Source organism: Macaca thibetana, chromosome 11, assembly GCF_024542745.1.
Source record: "Macaca thibetana thibetana isolate TM-01 chromosome 11, ASM2454274v1, whole genome shotgun sequence".
NCBI lineage: Eukaryota > Metazoa > Chordata > Mammalia > Primates > Cercopithecidae > Macaca > Macaca thibetana.
Genome location: NC_065588.1, coordinates 84793837 through 84817981, shown reverse-complemented (window position 1 = coordinate 84817981; position 24145 = coordinate 84793837). Strand labels below are relative to the sequence as shown.

At 37.9% G+C, this 24145-nt stretch overlaps 1 protein-coding gene across 2 annotated transcripts in view; it reads left to right on the top strand.

The window, feature by feature from the left end:
• The window catches only part of KITLG (KIT ligand), an 87839-nt gene that overhangs the window by 11604 nt on the left and 52090 nt on the right, over positions 1-24145 (top strand). The gene's annotated exons all lie outside the window — the stretch shown is intronic.

Below are 24145 nucleotides of genomic sequence, written 5' to 3'. Positions count from 1 at the left end.
TTTTTTTTAAAACCTAGAAATAATGTTATATACCTAATTTGTAATCACAAATCACAATCACTCCAATAATTGTACTATTAGAAAACAATGTTTTTCAGAATTAACACTTTTTCCTGCTCTACTTTTAAGCAGTAAATTTTATTTCTCAAAGTGTTTGGCTCATTGGCCTTGTGCAGACTGGAAGAAGCATGGGGTTTGGAGTTAGACAGAATGAGGTTTAAATCTTATCTCTACTATTATGATTACAGCCTGATATTTATTTCCTTCCCTTAGTCCCCAATATCCTCATTGGTGTAATGCGGTCTTAGGGGTAATAGTACATAGTTGGAAGAACACAATAATTAAATTAGATTATAGTCTGGGCAGGGTGGCATATGCCTGCAATCCAAACACTTTGGAAGACGGAGGCAGGAGGATTGCTTGAGCCCAGGAATTCAAGAATAGCCTGGGCAACATAGTGAGACCTTGTCTCAAAAAAATAAATTATAAATAAAAAAATAAAAATAAATAAATGAATGAGATAATATGTGGAAATTGTCTGACCCAGAAGTGATACTCAGTAAACTGTATCTGTAAGCTTTAGGGAATGGATTATGCCAGCAGACACATCAGTATGTATTAGACTGTCTGCTCTGTGTCTGTAAGGATGTTGACACATGTTGGTGACCTCACAACTTGTGAAAGTCAAGAGAGTAATTAATTGAGCAGTGTTCTACATACTATACTGTCCATTGAGAGGCCTAGTGTTGTTGTATTGTTCTCAGCCTTGAGCAATAAAAAATTTAAAGTTTCCAAATACACGAAAACTTTAGTTTATTAATGGCTTCTAAAATGAGCCTCAAATTACTTTTTGTATAGTATGATCATGAATAGCTTTGGAGACTCATAAATCTGGAATCATCTCTTCAAACTGTATGACTTTGAGTCACTTGAGTCTTCTGATAACATTCTGATTTTCTCACTTGTAAAATGAGGTTTATAATAATGTCTAACTCCTAAGGTGGCTGTGAGGATTAAATGAGCTAATGTGTAAGAAGGGCACCAGGACAGGTACCAGAAAACCTCGGTAAATGTTAACTCCTTTCAGATAAAATGCAGTTTTGCATTCGAAGGTTGTTTATTTGTTGTTTTTATTTTATTTTACTTTTTTTTGCATGTGTTGAATTTAATAACTGTATAGAATCAACAGTTTGGAAATGTTTCCTTTATGAATTCAGGTTTTATTTTCTTGTCAGTGGTTCTGTTTAGTTTAAGGGCTTGGTTGTCCAGATGCATCTTTGAGTAAGTTTTGTATCAATCAAGACAGACGCAAGTTACTTTTATCAGTCCATTACTTCAGGTAAACAAGCATTCCATTCTTTGACAGAACATTAAACTGTTATGTTCTTTTTGATGGAGTGCTGATTTGTTCAAAACACTTGTGAAAGAGAGAAAACAGCTCCTGTTTTCTAACTCTTTTGTAATCCAAAGTTTGTTTCCAAAGGTTTTCTGGAAGTTTATTGATTGAATCTTTGATTATGGATACCACAGTGAGTAATTTAGCAAGCCAGAAATGTGGGAAGTAATTTTGGGTTCAGTTCACAGTGGGATCTAGCACAACAGTTTGAACCAAGACTAAAATGCAAAAATCTCTTTTAGATATTGAAAAAGAAAAAAAAGTATATGTATATTAAAGTCCTCGCTTTTAAGGCCCAAAGGAGAATGTAGTAGAAACATTGACAAGTGTTATTTTTGTGAATTGCTTAGAAACGGAATTAGATTTAACAAGGAATTCCTTTTGCACTTTTCCCTGATGATTTGTGTCCTACCATTTGAGGGGTAGTACAGGAAAGTCAGAAGAAGAACTTGCTGACAGCACAGGAGATCCATATCCTAAATTCATGTATGTAGTACTGTATTTCTATGAGGCTTTCAGGATGTCCATTTTGTTAGCCATCAAAATGTGGGGGTAGATCCTATAATTTTAAAGGTTCTCTCTAATGCACACAATCTAGAGTTATTAACAGAAGTCTGACTGTGCCATTACCCTGGCTAAAATCCTCTACCGACTTTACATTACCCTCAGGATAAAGTCCAAACCCTCAGCACGCTATACAAGGTCCTCTGTGGTTTGGCTGTTGCTTATCTCCACCACTCCCTGAGTGGTAAGTTTCATTCCAGCGTCACCTAACTATGTACAATGACAGACCTATATTGCTGCACTTGGTCTCCAAGGTCCCGAGGGCCTCTCATTTGGGTAGCTTTGATGGTCTCTCCTACAGGAAGTCCTCCCTGACTTTTGTTTGCTTTTCTTCCCCAGCCCCACTCCCTACTACGTTGTTCTTACCCTGAGCTCTTATAGCATTAAAAAAAAAAAATCATATCACTTACCACATTATATTAAAGTTACTTTTTTACTTACCTTGCTAAGTTGTCTAACACTGGTATCCCTAGCTACTGGCACAGTGCCAAAATACTGATAAAGGTTTTCTGAACTAAACTATGAATTTAATGCCAGATGTCTCTTTAAGGGACAGCATCCACCTATCAGCATTCTAAGAATGGATCTAGACATTTGATAATTTTGTGCCTGCTGACCTCAGCCGACACATGAAACTGTGCATGTAACACTGTCCTGGATAAACATACATACATTGTTCAAACATAATTTTCCTCAGAAAGAGAAATGATAAATGAGCCACTTGGGGTGGTAGACGAGAATGGAGACGGTAAATTAAAAATAAATAAGTAAATAAAGGAGAAGGTGAGGCAATGACTTGCCATTCTTAAGGAAATAACACAATAGGCTGAATGACAAGGACCAGTTGAAACTCGCTAATGCCAGATGTATGAAGACATAAGAACCAGAAAGGATTTTAGGGCAGAATATTGTTGATGATGATAAGGATGAAAAATATTGCTTTCCAATGTTTATTCCCTGTGCCAGATCCTGAGCTAAATCTGTTACATACTTTATGTCTCCTGATTCTCCCCACCTGTGAGGGTGGTGGTAGTGTGATTATTCTATTTAATAGAAGAAGAGGAATGTGAGCTCACAAAGGTTGAGCAAATGGCTCAGCATCTTACAACTCTCAGTCATCAAACCTGATCTGTTTGTTCCTAATTTCTTGCTTAGTATTAGTACTGTTGTCATTTTCTTTTCTTACCTAGAGATTTTTTTTTTTTTAAGATGGAGTCTCGCTCTGTCGCCAGGCTGGAGTGCAGTGGTGTGATCTCGGCTCACTGCAACCTCTGCCTCCGGGGTTTAAGCGATTCTCCTGCCTCAGCCTCCTGAGAAGCTGGGATTACAGGCACGTGCCACCATACCCGGCTAATTTTTGTATTTTTAGTAGGGATGAGGTTTCATCATGTTGGCCAGGATGGTCTCGATCTTTTGATCTCATGATCCGCCTGCCTCAACCTCCCAGAGTGCTGGGATTACAGGCCTGAGCCAGCGTTCCCGGCCAAGATTTTTTTTTGATGCATAATAATTCATGAGCCTATTACAAATATAGTAAATGGATTCTTCCTTCCCAGCTCACCCACACTCAAGATGCTTCCTTTAAAATTCTGTTAACAATTTGTGCTGGTTAATAGGTAGTCAGTGCAATACACAAATAAAGGATGTTGTGTAGTTTTGGATACTGAGGTGTATAGTCTGTCTAAAAGGGGTTGAAAGACAAAAATATGACAATATGAGAGGGTTCAGATGATTCTATTAGAAGGATAATTATGTATTTAAGACAAATATGGTTAAGGAGTTTAGCAAAAATAATGTTTCAATACATAAGATGGAGATTAAGTGTGGAGGAAGAAAGTTGGAGAAGGATTAACAAGAAGTGATGTTTTCAAATTTCATGTGTGGTTAGAAGCCATTATCTTAGTGACTCAAGGCAGTAATACTACTGCTTTACAATATAGTGTTCTAAAATAATGTTACAGAGATTGCGTGTACTTTAAAAAACATATATCATTTTGGGGATACTCTTCGATGCCAAGTTTTAAAAATTCTAAAGTGTTTAAAATGATGCAACCTTGGAGCATGATCTTTTTTTTTTTTTTTTTTTTTTTTAAATCAGATAAGTTTCTTGGTTTTGGGTGTAGATCTGAAAAGTTAACATTTCTTAAACCAATAAAATGTTTCCAGTTTTATATAATTATATCACAAAGAATAAAGTCTAAATTCTGCCTTAATTTGCAAAGAAAAGCTCCAAAAAGGACCATAAAGAAGAGGCGATAACACACAAATAGTGAGCAATGAAGTAGATGTACAAAATGGTTTGTGCAGATTTGGCACTTAAAACATACAGCAGCTGAAGTACATCTTAAATTTCATTTAGCGAATATACTGCTCACAAGGCCCTCTCTTTATTTCCTGAGGAAGTAGATCCCTATTCTCTCGCATATGGTGAGAAAATCTCTTTGCTATCCAAACAGTTTCCCTGTTTACATTAGTTCTTCCATCCCCTTCTGATTCCTCAGCAAAGCAGCTGCTTTGAAAAGCAGCTCAAAGGATTATCTTGAAATGGTTACCTACTCTCCCTCTTTCCTGCCCCAAGAAGAAAGTTTCTTTCTGTATTTTCCCAGCATTATTAAGAGTCAAGACTTGAGGTCTTAAGGTACATTTTCTATATTCTTCTTTTGTTTTAAACTTGAAAGCAAAATAATCTTCCCAAGTCTACCGTGAGGATGAATTTCAGAATACACAATAACTTACATTTACTGAGAAAATTGTTAGTTTAGAATCTTTTAAGATAACAATAACAAGTGTGATGTGTGATGCCAGTACTCCTATCCTGATACATTGTAAAAAATCATCTCCTTCTTTGCTTCTGTCCTACATCCTTTTTTCTTTTCTTTTCTTTTTTTTTTTTTTTGAAATGGAGTTTTGCTGTTGTTGCCCCGGCTGAATTGCAATGGGGCTATCTTGGCTCACTGTAACCTCTGCCTCCCGGGTTCAAGCAATTCTCCTGCCTCAGCCTCTCTAGTAGCTGGGATTACAAGTGCCCGCCACCATGCCCAGCTAATTTTTTGTATTTTTAGTAGAGATGGGGTTTCACCATGTTGGCCAAGCTGGTCTCGAACTCCTGACTTTAGGTGTTCTGCCCACCTTGGTCTCCCAAAGTGCTGGGATTACAGGCGTGAGCCACCACGTCCGGTCACATCTTCCTTTACATCTTCCTTTCTTAATGAATTTAGAGTCTCCTCCTACATCATAATGGTATTAGAGAGAATGCTAAGTATAATTCTGTGAATCTCATGATAAACAATTGGAATAAAAGAGCTTGCCACTTAGTCATGATTATTAGCATGAAAATGTGATGATGCAGCCTATTTTAGGGGAGGGATGAAGTTTCATTGAATTAGCTCATGAGTAGTCTGGCATGACTTTCTGTTTCTTGCAAACAAGTTGCATGATAGGGGAACATCAACACTATGCCACTGTGACCCTGAAGAAAAGGTAGCTGGTTTTGTTTTGGTCAAAGTAGGAATAGGTCTGGAAATGGATTCAGTTTTATGAGCATTGTTTTGCCTGCTTTAGAAAAGATGACAGATAGATAAGAGTCAACCAATGCTTTGGGAACAGATAAGATTAGCATTTAAAAGCTTAGCCCATGTCATCACTTCTGGGTATGTCTGCCCCAAGTGAAATCTTATTCTTTGTGTGCATTTTGAATGCAGAATCACCATGAATAATTTTTATGAATGGCTACTTTAGAAATGTTGATCATTGCAACTCATTGGGGAAATAAGAAGAAATTTATAGTTGCTTATTATAATAAATTCTAAATAAAGCACTATGGAATCGTTGACTTCTCAGAGACTTCCAGTGAACTTACTGCAGGACAGTGTCTACATTTCAGCTCTGTGGGATATTTTTAGTGTTTTTGCTTTTTTATATGCCCCTTTTTGTCAATAAAGGAAAATGAGTCCACTTTATACTTAGGTAGTTTCTTCAGAAAGGGAACTCTGGGGATTTTATAGCCAGGTCAGCACTTTGATTTTGGGCCACATCTACCAGAAGAGGCATTTTTCAATGATTGTTTGTTCATTAAAATTGCCTATGTAGCATTTACTACCACTGTGCTAGAGGCCGGAGATACAGTAGTAAGCAAAACAGTTAAGTTATCGCTGCCCTTCCTGGAGTTTATAGTCTACTCCTGGTTTTATAGCCTAGTTTTCCACTTACATGGACCTAGAGAAGGATTAAAGGTACAAAGAAAATGGTTAAAAGTTCAAACTGAGAAGTATTTAGCTAATTGTCACTGTTTGAATTTAGCAGTTATTGAGCGTAAGAGTGAGAAGGATGACAATGGTTTATATCCAACTGATGAGCAAAGCCCTCCTGTTTATCCTTCGCTCATTCATTCTAAATATATTTACGAGGGGCTTCTTCACACCCAGCATTGCCTTAGTCACTCTGACAAAACAGGGAGGGACTGAAAGTCCATATGGAACCTTATGGTGCTCACAGTCAAGTACAAGAAACAGATAATAAGCAAAACTGGTTGGCGATGTTGCAAGTCCATTGTGTAAATATGGAAACCACCTGCTGAGGAGTGAATTGTACATTGGCCAGCCTTCATCTCTGCCCCATCATATGTACCTGGTTTTATTCTCTAGTCACACAATTTAGATATTGCCACTACCTTGGTCCGTACCATATAAAAGAGAATTTTATTGAAGGAGCACTTTTATGAGCAATTCAGTAGCAGTTAGCAATACATGCAGTCCACAAATATGGAGGATTACGTACTATGAGAAGGGACCAAATCAGGGTGCTCGAGGTAAGAATGACGGATAAGAATAATATAATCCTCATTCATATACCATGTATATTCTTGTTGGGAGGAACAAATGATAAGAGTAAACTAATTGGGTTATCAAGATAATTTCTGAGAATGAAAAGTGCTTAAGGGAAAGTAAAACCGTGATGTGATGTGATATGAGGTGCTCCTTAAGACAGGTTACCTGGGACGCCTTATCTGAGAAGATGGTATTGTTACCAGGAGGTCCTTGCTCCCAGAGCTCCCAAGATGGCGGCGGCCACTTCCAAAATGGTGGCAAGCCTCGTGTTCTCCGACCTGGGGTTCTTGGCCTTACAGATTCCAAGGAATGGAATCTTGGGCCATGAGGTGAGTGTTGTAGCTCTATTAGAAGCCATGGGTGACGGAAGAGAACCGTGGAACCCAGTGACTAGTGTTCAGCTCGATTAGGACGAACCCAGGCACTTAGCCATGCAGGAACAATGGCAAGCCTTTAGCCCCATCGGGAGTGGCAATGGGCGCCTCACTGGATCAGGAGCACATCAGCCACCCTGCCAGATCCGGAGGCATGGAAATCAGCCACGGGTCTGCGACCGCGGCAAACAGCATTGGTGGGTGGTGAGGGAAAGCTCAGCTCGAGCTGTAACAAAACACAGACCAGTAGAGTGCAGTTGCAAAATTTAATAAAGTGAAATAGAGTGAAGATAGAGCTACCACATAAGGAGAGGGGACTGAAAGGGGGTTGCCCTTGCTGGCTTGAATGCCTGAGTTTATATCCTGATCCTTGTCCCTCTTGCTGTGCTCTCAGGCAATAGATGATTGGCTGTTTCTTTACCTTCTGTTTTTGCCTAATTAGCATTTTAGTGAGCTCTCTGATTGGTCGGGTGTGGGCTAAGTTGCAAGCCCCTTGTTCAGAGGTGAATGCAGTCACCTTCCCAGCTAGGCTTAGGGGTTCTTAGTCCGCCTAGGAAATCCAGCTAGTCATGTCTCTCAGTAATTGAACTGAGTCCTGAATGATAAGAACAACTTGCCATTGGCAAAGCCTGAAAAAGAGAAAGCTGGCAGCAGACAAAGGACTTGAGGCAGGAATTGCCTTCCAGGTATTTCAGGAACATAAAGGAAGCCAGTGTGGCTAGAGCATGGTGGGAAGATAAAGGTTTCTAAGACATAAATGTGGAGTTGGACAAGTCTGTTCTGAAGGTCTCTGTAGGCCTTGATTAGGAGTTCAAGTCTTACTGTAAATGTAATGGAAAGACAATGGGAGATTTTAACCAGGTAGTGACGGTGTTTTATATATTCCCAGAAGAAGATACTATTCTGAGTAATAAGTCTGAAAGCAAAGAAGGCTATTTAGAGGATCCTTGTAATCTTCTAGTAAGTGTGTGCTAAGAGCTTAGCACAAAATAAAGTTGTACAGGATGAAATGGAGAGAAATGAGTTTTGAGATTTATTTTGCTGGTAGAAAATATGATCAGATGTGGAAATAGGGGACTGCGAAAAATCAAGGATGGTGCCCAGATTTTTGGCTTAAGCAACCTTCTTCAAGTTTGGGCATAATGTTACTGGGGATGCTTGTTCTAGACAGCAATGATAGTAGCCATAGCAAACATCTATAAGGGTGCATTATTTGACAGGTACTGTACTAAATGCCTACTTACATAATTATATTTAATCTTCAGTAAACCTATAAAGTCAGTTCTGTTATTATGCCCATTTACAGATGAGGAAACTGAGGCCCAGAATGATAAAATAACTTTCCAAAGGCCATAACGGTTCTGTCAAAGTAGAAATTAAAATATGGGCAGTCTGATTCTAAGGTTAATGTTTTCCAACCCCCTCCTCTATACCATTTACTTCTCTATGCATGAGTAAACACACTGTTTTCTTTTTTCTTTTCTTTTTCTTTTCTTTTTTTTTGGGGGGACAGAGTCTTGCTTTGTTACCCAGACTGGAGTGCAGTGGTGCGATCTCCGCTCACCGCAACCTCTGCCTCCCAGGTTTGAGCGATTCTCCTGCCTCAGCCCCCCAAGTAGCTGGGACTACAGGTGTGCGCCACCATGCCCGGCTAGTTTTTGTATTTTTAGTAGAGACGGGGGTTTCACTATGTTGGCAAGGCTGGTCTTGAACTCTTGACCTTGTGATCTGCCCGCCTTGGCCTCCCAAAGTGCTGGGATTACAGGCGTGAGCCACGGCGCCCAGCCAACACGCTCTTTTCTAAAGCTGTTTTGGATATATTAGTGAAGCTAAAGTTGACTTTTGAAACTTGGCTATTTAGGTTAACATTCATCTGTTGCCCAAACAATTTTTGCCTCACTTTTATACTAGGTAGAAAAGAGCCTGCCTGCTTGGAAGAGCGGATCCAAATCCAAGCTCAGGGGCAGTTTCACAACCTCTTTATTTCACTTTCCGTGACCGATCTTTAATCTATGGGGATGCAGAGCATAAATGAGATTGTCTACAATTATTATGTTCAATTAAAAAGAAAATACAAGCCGGGCACAGTGGCTCACGCCTGTAATCCCAGCACTTTGGGAGGCCGAGGCGGGCGGATCACGAGGTCAGGAGATGGAGACCATCCTGGCTAACACGGTAAAACCCTGTTTCTACTAAAAATACAAAAAATTAGCCGGACGTGGTGGCGGGCGCCTGTAGTCCCAGCTACTCGGAGGCTGAGGCAGGAGAATGGCGTGAACCTGGGAGGCGGAGCTTGCAGTGAGCCGAGATCGCGCCACTGCACTCCAGCCTGGGCAACAGAGCGAGACTCCGTCTCAAAAAAAAAAAAAAAAAAAAAAAAAAAAAAAAGAAAATACATTTTTAAAAAATGGATTGCACTGTGAATTATTCTATAGTAATTTACTGTTAGCCCAGCTTTTAGAATTCAGTGTTTAAGGGATTAATAAAGATAAAATAACTGTAACATCAACTATGGTTTAACTGTAGCTAACTGAACTAGCTGTAGTTAACTATTAGCTATAATTAACAAAATAATTATTAGAGCATTAATAGTCATGTAATGATCTCCTAGATCTGCCAATTGAGTTGTGAGTGCTTTACATAACATTGTCTTATGTAATCTTTTCAAAACTGCAAAAACATGTTATCACAAGAAAATTGAGTCTCAGAGAGGTTACATAATTTGCTGTGGATTACAATTAAGTGACAGCACCAGAATTTGAATTCATGTCTTACTTGGATAACGTTCTTGTTTTAAATATCACCTTCGTAAGCAGTGAACCTGCAATTGACATATATTGTTATCAGAAGAACAAGTGCTGGGCATGCTATTGAACCTGCGGTTGTGGAGTGTTATTACCAGAGAAACGTGTCTCAGGCATGTCAATGAATCTGCAATTGAAGTTTATTGTTACCAGAGGAACTTGTCCCAGGCATGCCAACTGTAAATGCTTTGCTGTGTTTCAGCTGGTAGAATTGTATTAAACTCTCATGGATTGCCTATCAAAAACTGGTCTTTTTTAAAATTTAAAATAATCCTTATTTTACAACTTGAATTGTGAAATACTAATGGGAAATTTCTAAGAAAAGTTTTGACCACCCTTAGGAGAAATAAATGCTTAATTACTTGGCTTTTTCCCCTTGTTTTGCTTAGGATTTAATTTTGGACACTATAATCCACTCTGCATGGTTGAAACCTGGAATACACTTCAAAGAGTATATTGAAGTGCATTTGATGGTCTATGGAATTTTTGGAAAGGCCGGAGGAGCATACTGCAAGCTGAGCTTCCACAGCAATTCCCAGCACTCAGAACTTAAGTCCACTGCAGTCTGTAAATATGTTGCAGCCAGTGCAGAAAGCTGTTACTGCTGCTAACTGGAGGGTCTTGCTGCCTGTAGTACCAACTAAACCAACAAAATGCATGCCCAGGAGCCAGCCCGTCTTCTCAAGTATTTCCTTCCCATATCAGATCTTGCAGTCATGCCTAATTCGCAGAACCGAAGTCCCATCTACAATCCTGGCTAACTTAAAGGGCATCTGAGAAATGGAATTTTTAGCTTTCTAGCCATGATAGTTTAGAGGGATATGCTAGGAGAATATTGGAATGGCAATTGAAAGAGCCAATCAACAGTATTCTCTGCACTCAATACACTTAACTTTTCTTATCTTTTTTCTTTTTTTTTAGTTTCCATAGGTTATTGGGGAACAGGGAGTGTTTGGTTAAATGAGTAAGTTCTTTAGTGGTGGTTTGTGAGATTTTGGTGCACCCATCACCCAAGCAGTATACACTGCACCCAATTTGTCGTCTTTTATCCCTCACCCCCTCAAGTTACTGTAAATCAAGAGCATCTAGTATGTAGCGCTTCAATCAAATACCACCTTGTATACCTTTTAAGACATTTTTGTTTTGTTTTCTTTAACCAATATAGCACTCATGAACTATCTAAAATATTATATCTCAGACTTTATAGGGTACATAATAATCACATAGAGAGCTTATTAAAAGATGTGCTTTCCTGAGATGCACCTCAGAAATTTGGACTCCCTCTGACATTCAGGAATCTGCATTTTAAGTAAACACCCCAGATGATTACACTTTATCTAAACATAACACAGCTGACTCCCTTGGTTTCAGTTGGAACACCTTCAGTGAAAGAAGGAACATTTCAACAGTTTATTCCATCCCACTAAAAAGGCAATTGGTATGTCTTGCACGCATTGCATAATTCGGAAAGCTAGTTTGTGACCTTTGCCAATCAAGCTTGTCATTTGATGTGATGGAGAAAACGATCAAGACTGTGAATGTTCTTTGACCTCATGCCTCTAGTTCTACTCATTTTGATGATATTTGGAAGCAGTTAAAGTAGAGTATAAAGATTTAGTTTATTCTCATGTAGTAAAGGATCCAGGTTGGTGGTGAGGCGGTGGGGGACTTCGTTGAAAATTTTCTGAGCTGCTTCCTCAGATTTTTATTTATTTATTTATTTTAATTAAAAGGTCCTGTGAGACTAAACTTATCAGACTTTCAGTAGCAGATGTGAAAATGCATATGAGCAAATTTAACTGCATCCATAGTGGGAAAAAAAAACCACAAAAAGGTCCTAGGAAATTCAGGCATTCAGTCTCAGATTGGGCACTTGGGATCAGATGGCAACTGAAGCCTATGCTCGTTTCACACCACTAAATGGTTTGGAGTTCAAGATATTTTAGAGATTTTAAAGAATTACATAATTTTTGATTTACATGGGATCTCACTTTCAGAAGCGAGTCACGTATTTGAAAGAGTATAAATTATGATTTATGTTTCTGTAGCTGTTTTTGGAGAGCTACAACCCTCAGATTCTTGTATATCAGGGTAGTTCAATTTTAAGAGCAGTTAATTGGCATAAGAATGAACGGTGCCAGTGTTCATGCAGTGCTGAAGATACAGATTTCAGAACTTTCATGAATTTTTAAAATTATGTTTCCATACTTTGGCCGGTGTTGGGGGAGGTCTGTTCGTCTTATTTCTTTGACAATATACACTTATTGCAAAGAGTTGGCAGTAGATATATAAATCTAGCTAACTTAAAGGGCATCTGAGAAATGGAGTTTTTAGCTTTCTAGACATGATAGTTGAGAATTAAACTAGTACCCATCAGTTTTCTAGACTAGTTCAGTCTGTTATACATCATTATCCTCATAGAAATTAGAATTAGTCATTAGCTCAGATATCCTTAAAATTCAGTGGATTATACTGTGTAGGGGATTTTTTTCCTCTGCTTTGTATAACTGCTAAAGAGCTTTATTTATGGATAGCTAATGATCTACTTTTTAAACCATTGTTACTAATTGAATAGTCTATACTGCTGTCACAAATGCTTACTCTATTATGTACATCTTTATTAAAATTAATAACAGTAAAAACCTGAATACGCAGGCCCTATATTCTTGCCTGAGGTATCAGTCTTTTATCAGGGATTGTTACACAGGGTCAAAACTGCTGACCTCACCCAGCTTTGTTAACCTCACGTGAGTTGTTCCCTATTCCTAGGCCATTTAAAAAAGAGAAATGCTGAGTTGATTATTTTAGTCCCACTCTTTCAGGGCTGTCTGTTCCCTTCTACCAAGACAGAAGTGAACTTTCTAGCCCTATGATCACTCACTCTCTTCTTTTTTGGCAAACTGTAGTAATAACCTTTGAAATTCCCTCATATTCATTCAGTCCTGTAGTCCATCCACTGAGGTTGACTTTTAGTTCCATCAACTCAATGGCAACTGCCCTCATTAAGGTCAGCTCCATTAAGTACTCTTTAGTAAACATCATATTGACACCTTTTAGGGCTTGTTTTATTCATTGCCCTCTCCCTTTGTTTTTTTTTTTTTTTTTTTTTTTTCCCATTGGCTGCAGTACCCCCACAATCAACTGATTTCCCTCTCATGTATTTGGCTTCGCATTCTCTCATCTCCTACACAGATAGTTCATGATAGAATGTCCTCCTTCTATGGTAGTATTCTCTAAGGTTTTTGGTGATAAACTCCCAGACTCCTGCTGCCTCTTCTCTTCCTACATATCTGGATCAGCAAATAGCATCACTTTTTACACATTCACCCAAACTGGAACCTGGAAGTCATTTGTGCCTCTTCCCCTTTTGACCCTACCCTCTTTTCATTAGTCACTAAGATCTTCCGTTCTACTTCCACATCCTGTTGAACGTGTTCATTTTTCTCCATTCTCAATGCCACTGCCCTAGTTACGGCCCTCATCATCTCGACTTTGGATTATTTCAGTGACCTCCTAATGGGCCTCATGCCCCCAGGCTTGTTGCCCTCCCTCCTCCAGTCCATCCTTCATTCTGATGCCTGATAAACCTTTTAACAATAAATCAGATCTTGACACTCCCCTGCTTAAAATCATTCTGGGTCTCCCCAGTGCTTTTAAAATGGAAACTAAATCAATTAGCAAAATTAGGAGGGCCTCTATATCTCTCTCTGTAGCCTTGTATTTTTTTTTTTTTTTTTTTTTTTTTTTGCTTATTCTCATTTTCCAATGGAGTAAAAAGTCACAGAATTCTAAGAACATGCCTTGTTTCCACACTTCTGTGGGCACCTGCTACTGCCTCTGTCAGGGGTCTTCTCCCTCACTGTCTTTGAGTTGGCTGCCCCCGATCACCTTTGGAGAAGCTTCTCCCCCAGAAACTATCTCTCAGCCCCTCCCTCAAATGCTCCCCTCCCCAAGTCAGGTTTAGCTGTACTTGGGACAGGGGACGGTTGAGGGAGGGGCTGGGCCTTTTCTCTCTGACGCCCACCTCTGTGCTGTGTTCTCCAGTAATTTGAGCTTCCTGAGGCCAATGACCATAGTCTTTCTGTCTTAAGCTTATGTATTTATTAGATACTCCGGACATGTCTGTTGAATGAATAAGTGGCTCCTGGGATAATGTTACTACAAGTCTGAAAGCACCCAATTTTGTTTTTATAAAAAGAAACAACTTTTCGCTTTATTTTTTGGGTTTCTCCCCTCCCTCTAGCTATGTAAATTTTTGTTTAAGCTATAGATAAGTGTAACTTGATTTACCTGCTGACTTTATTCAACCTAGTAATAACTTGACATGTAGTTTCAGTTTGAAACTGGTTGAGTTAAAGAGACCTATATGCCTTCTGCAATATGACCCTTTTAAATAAAATTCAGTTATTCATTAAATATAAATGAAGTCAGTTTTATTATCTAACTGGCCCAGTATTTTTCTTTCCAGCATAGCTAGTGTAGGTTTTGGTTTATATCCAATCCAGCAATTTCCTAGCCAAGTGGCCGTGAGGAAGTTATCTAATCTCTCCAAATTGTGTTTTGCTCACCTGCAGAATAGGGTAATAATATCTACCTGGTTGATGGGAGGATTATAGGAAATAATATCTGCAAACTGCTTGTCCTATGTGCAGCCCTTAGGAGTCAATATATTTTGAGTTATTTCCCCTTTAAGTGGCATTTACATATAGAACAAGGACTGATTATTAAAGGGTGAATTTCCCCAAATTTTTCTCATATATTGAGTACCTTGAAATCTTTAAATTCCTTTATTACATTAAATTGTCATATTATATTACATTGTCTGCCTTTTTATGTTAAGCAATTTCTTTCTAGGATGTTCAGTTTTTTGTTATAAGAGCATATTCATTACATATTTTAATGATCACCCATATTTTAAAACATTTTTAGTTTACTTCTTCACAAAAGGATTTTTGTGGAGGGAAGTTAGAAGAGTATCTTTACAAGATTTTGGCACCCACCAATTTGGTTCCAAGTTGGTCTGAGTTTCAATTAGTTACTCTGGTAACATCTGCTTTATTGATAGTAGTTAAGTTTCAAAAACTAAAAAATCTACTAAATGTTTCATTTGTCCCTTTGAGATTACTGAACAGTGCTTAGAGAAGAATTTCAGTCAATGTAAGATGATTAGGTATTTTCCTTATAATATTTAATGATAAATCTTTAAGCAATTAAAAGGATCTGAAAAAAGAAGTCATATAGAACTGAATGGTTATTCACCAAATGAGGATCCTGTTGTTGGTTTACATAGATTATTTTTGGAAGATATGGTTCATATGAGTTAAGAAGACCTGAACTCAGGACTAATTACCATACCTGTATCTTGGTAACTGGCTTTCCTGTCTTTGGGTAGTTGAGCCAATTGGCTCTCTTCCAAAATACATTTGGGCTACAAGGGAACTGCCTGCTTCAATAGCTGGTATGCAAGATTAAAGAGAAGATGAATGTTGTTTTTGGCAGCAGCTGCTGTTTTGTTCAGGGCAGCTCTAATACCATTTCTTAGGTCTGTGCATAAAGAAAATGAGCTACACAAACACTTCACTCTCTTTTTGACTTTGTGAAGTCTGTAATGTGGACCCTGACAATGCATATTTTAAAAAATCACTTCTCATATTCATAGAGAAAGAAAGGCTTTTTTTCCTGTATTTTTTTTCCCAAGTTTAGAAGATTGGTATCTTCTGGTTTCTTGAATAGCATATGTCCTCCTGATGTTCTTAGGCTGCATGCATTTTAATTTCTACTGAAGAAAAGGAATCTGCAGTGTGACTTATGTGTTGCAACACACGTTCAGATTAAGTCCATTATTTCGTTTGGGGATTTTGTAGCTTCTTTTCCTGGCATATGGCTTTTTACTGTAAGGAAAGCTCTGTGTTCAGGAGGGATTGATTATTGGGTGAATAGCCCACTGGAGTCTGCTGATGTTTGTTCTCAACGAAAATGAAAATTGAGCAAGACCTTTGCCTTTGAGGTCTTCAGCCTCATCTTCTTGTAAATTCCTCCCACCCCTGACTTCTTTAAAGTGCTTTTCTAGTACTATCTGCTACTGTTAAAACCTGCTCCCAGAAAAGGACCTGCCACATCTGTCATTGATGTTAACATAAATTTTAGTCAGTATTACTTCCCTCTACCAGAACTGTTTCTACTGCATGCCTTGGTTGTAACAGTGCACACAGATTTCTCATTATTTTTTTTCCTAATCATGTAAATAATTTGAAGGCAACATTTAGCAATGAAAGGATTATTGGAATTTTGTGTGTTGTGGGGGAATACACGGGGGACAATTTTGATGCATGTTTCTAAAAAAAAACGAGAACTACCCACGACAATATGTGTCTATACAATGAAAGACTATCCAGAAATGAGAGGTTATCACACAATGAGCTTGACCTAGAGAGAAAAATTGTACAATGATTAAACAAAGTAGCAAAGAAAAATGTCATATACAGCTGCAGAGAATGTTAACAGAAAAAAAAAAAAAAAAACAAAAAAAAAAAAACCAGATGATTACCCAAACTGAAAAGATACATTTTAGAGCAGAAGTCACAAACACAGGGACATTTTGCTTCAGGAGTATTATCTCCATTAGGGTGTGTGTGAGCGTGTGTGCACACCCACACATTTAGGTACCCTATCCCCTCAGAGTTTCCAGAAATTGGAATAAGAGGAAGAGAAAACAAAGATAAATATTTTGTTGATATATTAGAACACCTCATTTAATTGGAAGTCAATTGTGTGGTAACTGAAGCTACTCTAAACACAGTTCAGAACTAAGAAATAAATGAAAAAGGTGTGTGAACTCAAAGTCAGTGTGAAAATATTCATGTGCTAAAGGTCATACTCTTTGTTCATGGGAGATTTACTCTATAAAGTCTTTTCTCAGAAAGTTTTACTCAAACATTTTTGAAGTACTTGTTTCCTGGTTTCCTAGCCAATGCAAAGCCCATAAACCACACAACAAATAATTGCATAGCATCCGCAGTTTGAATAGTTTCTCATTTGATTCTTACTACTAGTTCATGAAATGGGCAAGACAAAAATTATTTTTATTCTCGTTTTACAGGCTGATAAATGGATACTCAGGGGGATTAGCTGACTTGCTTGAAGTCACATGGGAAGGGACTGAGAGGTTTTCTGGATCCATATTCTGCCCATGGTTTCCAAAAGCGTTTTTTTGTTTTGTTTTGTTTTGTTTTTTCCTAATTTCTTCTTGGTCCTTGGAAACCTTTGTTTAAACAGAATCTTTCTAAGAGGCATGAACAAACTAAAAAGCTGAGCTACTCTGCTTAAAATAAAGGGTGGGGGGCCAAGAATTCTGGCAGAGGCAGTTCACTTTCCTCATCTGGAATAGCTTGACCATCACTACACTGCACCATTCATTCATTCATTCATTCGTTCATTCATTCCAAAAGTATTTCAATTGAGCTGTGTTTTATTTTTCTGTTGCTGCTGTAATAAATTGCCACAAATTTATTGACTGACTGGGTGTAGTGGCTCACGCCTGTAATCCCAACACTTTGGGAAGCTAAAGCAAGTGGATTACCTGAGCTCAGGAGTTCAAGACCAGCCTGGCCAACATGGTGAAACTCCATCTCTACCAAAAATACGAAAAAAAAAGGCCGGCCATGGTGGCAGGCACCTTTAATCCCAGCTACTCGGGAGGCTGAGGCAGGAGAATCACTTGAACCTCGGAGGCGGAGGTTGCAGTGAACCGAGACCACATCACTGCTCTCCAGCCTGGGCAACAGAGAGAGAGAGAGACTCCATCCAAAAAAATATATATATATATATATATAAATATTATAATTTTGAAGATCAAATGTTCAAAATAGGGCTCACTTAAATCAAAGTATCAATTAGACTGTGTGTTGCTTTCCAAAGACTCTAGGGGAGAATCTGTTTCTTTCTCTTTTCCAGCTTCTAGAAGCTTCCTACATTCCTTGACTCCTGGTCCCTTCTCTCTATTTTCAATGCCAGCAAGGACGTGTTGAGTCCTTTTCATGTCACATTTACTTGACTGTTCTTCCATCATTGCGCCTGTCTCTGAACAGAGCTGGAAAATAGTCTCCATTTTTAAGGACCGTGGGGATTAGATTAGACCCAGGGAATCTAGGATAGTCTCTTCATCTCTAGTTCTTAACGTAATCATGTCTGGAAAGTCCATTTTGCCATATGTGATGATATATTCACAAGTTCCAAGAATTAGAACACGGACATCTTTGGGTCCATTATACTTCCTGCTATAAGCTCCCATATGGGACATGTGTTGTGCTCATCATCAAGAGTGCAGGAGACTGGAAATAGGCATGTTAGTGGTAAAAATATGTTGCAAGTAATGACATGACAATCTGGGGGAAACAGGAAAACTAAGGAACAAACAAGTGAAACCTAAATGTTTAAAAGTTATACAAACAAGTACAGTAATTTGGAACCTCTTGGAGAAGGGAAGTTACAACTACCTAAGTGAGATACTTTGAAAGTCTTCCTTTTATTTGATGACCCTGAACCGTCAAAGAAAAGCAAAGTTTAATATTTCAATTCACTGTTTAAGAAATCAAAAAAAAAAAAAAAAAAAAAAAAAAAAAAAAAAAAAAAAAAAAAAGAAATCAAAGTGTGTGTACAATATTAGAAAGACTTCTGTGTAGAAAAATTAATACTGAAAAATTTCTTTTTTATATAAAGAAGTAAGCTCTGCAGTTCAGCTCTCTCCTGAGTATACTGATGAAGGAGGTGTCATCCTTGCTTCGCAAAAACCTCAGTATTTCTAACTTGATTATCCCCCTGTCCTAATGTTTAGCTATGCCAGAATGAATTCTTTAATTTTATGAAAGGTAGGTAGTTTAAATGGTAGCAAAGTATCTGCAAAATTAAATTACAGTATGAATTTATTTATAATGGCTTTAAAATAAAGGGCTTTAAGAAATATAGGTTTTTCAGAGATATTTGAATGTTCATAAGCCAACATAGATTTAATTTTAGCATTTACCCAGTAGATTTTTATAAAATGAACAAAACCATATCTTTGTAAGCTATTTCAATTTAACCGATACAAAAAAATATATTGCCTGATCAAATCATTCTTCAATTATTATAGCAGTCTGTGTTGATATATTTTAAGGAACTATCAAATGACATATATTAAAAATGATGGTTTGAATAATGTAGAATATTCAGCTGTGGCATGGAATGTGGAACAGACTTGTCTCCATATGCTTGATATTTGCAAAATTATTAAAGTTTTAGAGATTTGCTATCACATCACAGTTCTCACAAATCATCTAACAGATTTGCGGGAGTTCTGGGACAGTGTAGAGGGGCTAAAAGGACAGGAGTTAGAATTGGACAGATCTGGGCTTACTGATTTCACCACTCAGAAGTCACCAAATGTCCCTATACCTCAACTCCTTCATCTTTAAAATTAGGACATATGAAAGTTATTGTTTTTTCGTTATTAGATATCCAAGATGCTTGGTATATAGTAAATGTTCAGTAACTTTTAGCTCTATTCATGGAATTGTTCCCAAAACACCACCAGCATCTGCATTTACATTCCAGCACTCTGCCTGATAGAATTGAACTACTTATACTCCTATTTAAAGCCACACTTTCTACTTGAGAAATGAATCTCACCCCTTCTTTCCTGCTCAAGGCTGTTGTCCAAGCAGTCCCCTCTCTTCTGACCTATATTGCCAATTGCTTCCTCCTATTGGATCATTCCCATAGGCATATACACATTCTGATGTTTCAACCTTCTTACAAAGAAAACTCTCTTCACCCCCAATTTCTTGCCAGCTACTTCCCCATCTTGGTTTTATTTATGTGTTTGTTTATCCAGTTGCTCTCCTTTGAAAGAAAACTTCAAAACAACTGTTCATACTCATTGTTTCTGGTTAGTCTTGTCTCTTGCTTTCTTAAATCCACCATAGACTGGCTTTTTCCCGTACCACTTCAATAAAAGTGCTCTTGTTAGTGTCACCAGTGACCTTAATGTTGCCAAACCAGTAGTCAGTTCTCAGTCCTTGTCTTACTCGACCTATAACCAGCATTTGACATAGTTTGACCTTCTTTTCCTTAAAGTACTTTTTTAAAGTCTTGACTTTCTTCCATAATCTTTTTGCTTTGCTCTCTTGGACTCTTTTGTGGGTTCTAACTCTTCTGTCAGATCCCTTAAGGTTAGAACACCATAGCATGCTCAGTTCTTTGTTCTTTTTTGTACTTTTACTCACTCCCTTGGTGATCTCATCCACTCATTTGCTTAACACCCCATTTATATATGGAAGGCTATCATATTTATATCTGCAGCCCAAGCTTCCCTCCTAAGTCCAGATTTAAATATCTTGACCTGGCATTATCACTAGAATACTTCAAAGACATCTTAAACTTAACATACTCAAAATGTAACTCCTGATCTGCCCCCCAAACCTTCTCTATCCCCAGTGTTCCCCATATCAGTTGATGGCAACACCATCTTGCCAGTAGTTCATACCAAAATTCTTATAGTTATCTTTGACTCTTTCTCTCAAATCTTACTCTGTCAGGAAATTCTCATGGTTCAGCCTTAGGAAGATGTCCAGAATCTAACCACTTTCAGTCAATGTATTACTATAACCCTTTCTTGATTGGATTACAGCAACAACCTCCCAACTTGTCTGTTTCATTTTCTACCTGTTGTCACCCTAAAGTCTATTTTTATTATAGCAATCAGACTGATCTTATTTAATTAATTTATTTTTATTCTGAAGTATATTTATATCCCGCCTCTGCTCAGATTCTTGCAATGAATCCTATTTTATTCAAGTAAGAGTCAACGTCTGGGCAATGGGCTTCAATAAGCCCTACATAAGCTGGCTTCTCCATTGTCTCTCTGACATCATCATCCTCTACTGCTCCCTGATTTACTCTTGCTATGTCTTAAATAACAGATGTCTTAAATAGACCTTAGGACCTTGGCACCAGCTTTTCTCTCTGTATGCCGTACTCTTCCCACAGATGTCTGTGTGGACCACTGCCTTAGCTTTGTCCAATCTTTGGTGAAATGTTGTCTTCTTAATGAGACACTTGTCAATATTACCCTGTTAAAAATTCCAAGCTGTTTCCATACATACTGCAATCTTTGGAAAGAAAAGAGTACAGTTAGTTCTGTGGCTCTTCTCTAGACTCAGAAATGCCTGGTGATTTGACCCTCCCTATAAGTCTTCTTTCAACAAGGACTCAAGAAACTTTTAGGTGTTCATCTGTACTTCCTCCAAGAGAACTCAGCTGAAGTTACTAGGTAGCAAGCACTGATGTGTGCTTTATTACAGGCATATATCATGCACTGATATGTATTAATATTTTATTGTTGAGACTGGTACTGGTGGCAATAGCTGCTCTAGAAAAATGAATAGAAGTTCATGCTGTATCCTTAAAAAACTGCTCAGCTAGCAAGGTATAAGGAGAAGGAATCACCTACCCAGCATCACCTATCATTGCCACACATATCCTGAGTGTTCAGTGACTTTCTAATATTAGAGATGGCCTGGGAGTTGGCTCTGCTGGTGCTGTATGTACTCTTTTGTTACCTAACCTTCCTTCCTTCCTTTCTTTCTTTCTTTCTTTCTTTCTTTCTTTCTTTCTTTCTTTCTTTCTTTCTTTCTTTCTTTCTTTCTTTTTTCTTTCTCTTTCTTTCTTTCTTTCTTTCTTTCTTTCTTTCTTTTCTTTCTTTCTTTTTCTTTTCCTTCCTTCCTTCCTTCCTTCCTTCCTTCCTTCCTTCCTTCTTTCCTTCTTTCTTTCTTTCTTTCTTTCTTTCTTTTTCTTTCTTTCTTTCTTTCTCTTTCTTTCTTCTTTCCTTCTTTCTTTCCTTCTTCCTTTCTTTATTTCTTTCTTCCTTTCCTTCTTTCTTTCTTTCTTCCTTTCTTTTCTTCTTTCTTTCTTTCCTTCTTTCCTCCTTTCCTCCTTCCTTCCTTCCTTCCTTCCTTCCTTCCTTCCTTCCGTTCTTTTGTTCTTTCGTTCTTTCTTTAAATGGAGTCTAGCTTTTGTCTCCAGGCTGGAGTACAGCGGCACGATCTTGGCTCATTGCAACCTCTGCCTCACGGGTTAAAACAATTCTGCTGCCTCAGCCTCCCCAGTAGCTGGGATTACAGGCGCGCACTGCCACACCCAGCTAATTTTTGTATTTTTAGTAGAGACGGGGATTCACCATGTTGGCCAGGCTGGTCTCGATCTCCTGACCTCGTGATCCATCCACCTCGGCCTCCTAAAGTGCTGGGATTATAGTCATGAGCCACCACAACCGGCTGACCTAACCTTTCTTAAAACTCAGTAGTACACATGGTGCTTAGCAAAGCCTCCTGTGACTCATGACTGTGATTGTCACTCTGAACCCAAGATCACCAGTAAGGCAGAGTAGACATTATGATTCCAATCCCCTTAACCTTGCTCTAATCTTTTTTTTTTTCCATAGCTTTTGACACCTTTTGACATACTGTATAACCTAGTTACTTATGTTTGTTGATTAAGCCTTATGAGGGCAGGGTTTTTTTGTTCATTATATAGGCCTAGCACCTAGCACAATGCCTGGTATACACCAGATACTCAATAAATACTTGTTAGATGAATGAATGAACAAATGTTTCTTTAGTATTTATTCAAGGCCAGGAGTAAAGGATTGTGAAGACCAGTAACAGAATTTCTACCGTTAAATTTCTTTGAGCCAAGGATGTGATTATGGTCATTTCTGAGATTGGTCCCTTACAGAGATGTCTTAGAGAAAGTTCCCAAATCACATCAGGAAAGAGGGGCTTAGAGAAGTTTATTTCCAGGGAGGTTATGTCTTAGCAATGACAATATAAAAGAAAGCTGAGTTTAATAAATTATATTTACACATGTGAAGGAAGATTGTGTTATTAACGGAGTGTTTGTATGTAGGGGTTGTCCAAAAAGAAGAATCCTCAGACAGAAATAATTTTTACAACTTAGTCTTCACTGTGGTCCAAGAAAGATGATACTATGAAGAGTGTGACCCCACAGTGCTCAAAGTAGCCTTAAATTAAATTATGCAGGATTACTGCTAAAATAGACCATGGTGGTAAGGGAATAAAAGGATTTTAATTTTGAATACAAACCACTTTATCCATGTAATTAGTATTGTAGTTTTAGAAATTTTAGCAAATAATAATCATTATTTGTTCTAGTATAATATCTAGTTAGCGTGCAGATATTAATTGAAAATAATAATCCAGTTCCTTTTAAATATGGCTAGCTATGTAAATAGAGAAGATTTCTAGTCATGTGCATCTGGACTCTTGTGTAATTTTAAGATTTTACAGAAGAATGGTATCTCATGAAAGAATTCACACATATTTTAGAATGTCTTCACATCTGCATGGTTTTGTCATGTTGTTTATTTTTCCTGGAACGCTCATCTTTTTTTTTTGTCAGCCCTTGCAAATCCTCCTTCTCCTAAATCCGGCCACAGTCACATTTTCTCTCTGGCTTTTCTTGGCACTGTCTTCCTGCAACTGGTTCTCCCCCTTAAGGTTAATTGATTAATTGCTTCCTCCTCTGTGTTCCCAAAGTGTTTATCATAAGGTGTGGGTGTTATTTATTTACCTGCCTCTGAGTTTCAAGGGCATCTTCATCATCTTTGTTACCCTAGTGACTGGCACTGTTCTTGCAGCATAATACATGTTTAATAAATGGTTATTGAATTTGAGCATCAGAATATATTTTTACCTTGACCACTGATTCACCCAGCAAATATTTATTAAGGGCTTTTTATATGCAAGATACTGTGTTATGCGTTGTGAAGATACTACAAAGATAAATCAGATGCACAAGTCCTTGAAACTCTATAGTGTAATAAGGAATAATAAGTCATGCATTAAAACAACTATAATACATGATAGAAAATGTTGTTTTCAAGCCGATGTGTAGGTTATGTGTGTTTGAGAGAGAGAGAGAAGACAGATTACTTTCTGCTAGGGTTCAAGAATGCCTTCCTATTGGCTAAGGAAATATTTTCCTGAAGTGACTAAAAAGCTGTGTTTCAAAATATTCTTTTGATGTCTCACAAATTAAGTGGAATTCTGTCTTAGGTCTAAAAATACACATCTCTGTCACTTTAACTTGGTGTACTTTTATAGATTATTGAATTAAAGCACTGCT